We start from the raw sequence: 2,394 nt of genomic DNA, 5'->3' as shown, positions 1-2,394 counted from the left end.
GTCGGTCCCCACCACAAGGTGAAAGGCCCTGCTGCTGAGGAAGACACAGTTTGCTTGGAGGACATAGTGAAATCAAGCTCAAACTGCCCTGAAAAAGTCCTCCCTTCTGGTCAGCTTTCACGGAGCCAGAAGGGGCTATGCAGCTCGGTGGGGGAGCTGCCAGGTCTTTCTTACGCAGAGGTGGACTGTTCCAGGTCGCTTTCTGCTGTTGCAGTAAACACTGGGATCAAGAGCACGCTGGACAGGAAAGGGTTCATCTCTGTTTACAGGTTACAGCCCATCACTGAGGGAAGCCTGGGCAGGAACCTAGAGGCAGAAACTATGGCTTTAGAGAAGGAAGAATTTAATTTTGCCTTACAGAAGAGCCGTGGGGCGAGGGGCAGGGGGCGGGAGCCAGGGAGAGGGGGCAGAAAGAATACAGGAGCGGAGGATAGGGAAGAGCAGCTGTGGTTACCTGCACAAGAACTGCACAAGATCAAGCCATCAACATTCAGAGTGATGGGGGAGGGGCGCTTGAGGCTGACCTCCACCTGAGGAGATGTGGGCACCTGAGGAAGGGAGAATAAGAGTGAGTTAGGCAGGAGAATAAACCCTGGTTGGTTGTTGGTACCCTGGTAGATGATCCTGTATCCATGTGTATGTGGGCAGCAGGGACTGGATTCTGTGAGTTAGAAAGAAACAAAGAAACAAAGGAAGAAACAAAGAAACAAAGGGAAGGCATGAAGGTAGGAGGCATCTAGAAGGAGTGGGACAGGGTGGACGTGGATATGATCAAGATATACCACTACATGGAGGAAATTGTCAAAGAATAAATTAAAAGTAACAGTGATATTAGCATAGAAAAAGATTAGTAAACTAACTAACCAAACAGAACAGGGACCAGAAAATCACACATGTGGTTAATTGGGCTTTTCTTCATTGGTTTTCATAGGTTCTTTTGTTTTGGGGGGTTTTTGTTGTTGTTTTTTGTTTTTTGTTGTTGTTGTTTTGTTTTGTTTTGTTTTTGAGATGGCAGCACCGAGGTTTATTGGAGCATCCTAATATAGACGCTGGGGCTTGCCCATGGTGCTCTTGATGTACAGAGCCCGGACGTTATGCCAGTTTTTCTTGAGTAAGGACACCAAGAAGTTGACAGCCAGGTGGATGTTGTAGACTAGCTCGTCATCGGTCATCTTCACGTGACCGACGGCAACGGCCAGACACAGCACCTTCTTCATCTGGAACTTGATTGTGGATTTCACCTCATCCACTTTGGCCACCATGTTTTCATTGTGTGTCAGCAGGGAGGGGAACTTGCCCGCCTGGTTTAGGCCTGGGCCCAGGATACGTGGGATTTGCTTGATCAGAGACTCGGAGGCCAAAAGGGCATCGTACTTCTTGGCCAGCTTTTTGACCAACTTCTTGTTCTTGTTAAGCTTTTTGGGATATCCATGGCCTCGACTTCATCACAGTGCTGCTGGTCCCCCAGGATACACACCGAGAACTTAAAGCAAGGGGTAGACTTAAGCCTGGTGGTGCCCGAGAAGCGTTTGTCCTTCTGAGGGTCATAGCTTTTCAGGCTGATCTGCAGCTCCACCGTCTCCAGAAACTTGCGGCGCTTACGCTGGTTCCCGTGCAGGACTAACCGCACCGCCTTGTGGAGGGTGTTGCGTGAAACTTTGCTGCTCATGGCTGCAGCTGCAGGAACCGGAAAAGAAGCGGGGTTTTGGTTTTTGTTTTGTTTGTTTGTTTGTTTGTTTTTGAAACAGGATCTTACACTATAACTCAGACTGATCTAGCGTTCACTCTGCAGCCCAGGCTGTCCTTGAACTCATGATGATACTCCTGCTTCAGCCTCCCAATTGATTTTTTGACAGGTTTGCCAAGGACATACAGTGAGAAAGGACAATGTGCTGGAAACGTGGATATACAGGTGCATGGCTCTTGCTGAAATAAAGGCTTACAGAGAAATTGAAAGGTGTAACAGATGAAGCGGGGGTGGGGGGCAGTCATGGAGAGGCACACAGAGAGAAGACTTTTCACAGAGACTGTGGGAGCCCCTACTGGCAACATCTGGCCAGAGGGAGGAAAGTAGCATCCGGTCACAGCAGCAGGCACCCACCAGCTGTGCAGCTGACCCCAGAAATCTTCAGCTCAGAGGTAGCAATGCAGCCACCCCTTTGCTGGATGAAGGAGCTGCTGTTGAAACACCTGGCAGATCGGAGGATGTCGTGACTCTCGTGAGGCCTGGCTGGGACAGCTGAGATACCTCTCCAGATTGCCTTTATGCCCCTCTATCACACTCCCTTAACTGTGGTAGTCAGAACATACCTCATCTCCATACTACTCGAAAGGACCTGCTATGATTTTCATTTTGTTCCCCTCTAGCGTGTGCAGGCTTAGGCAGGTCCTAGA

General features: G+C 49.5%; 1 pseudogene across 1 annotated transcript; it reads right to left on the bottom strand.

The window, feature by feature from the left end:
* Positions 1-1,007: 1,007 nt before the first annotated feature.
* LOC116909183 lies at positions 1,008-1,669 on the bottom strand (annotated as a pseudogene). The gene has a single exon (XR_004389056.1). The product of XR_004389056.1 is annotated as a 60S ribosomal protein L10a-like (transcript).
* Positions 1,670-2,394: the final 725 nt, after the last annotated feature.

Source organism: Rattus rattus, chromosome 9 (assembly GCF_011064425.1).
Source record: "Rattus rattus isolate New Zealand chromosome 9, Rrattus_CSIRO_v1, whole genome shotgun sequence".
NCBI classification, from domain to species: domain Eukaryota; kingdom Metazoa; phylum Chordata; class Mammalia; order Rodentia; family Muridae; genus Rattus; species Rattus rattus.
This window is presented reverse-complemented; position numbering and strand designations above follow the sequence as displayed.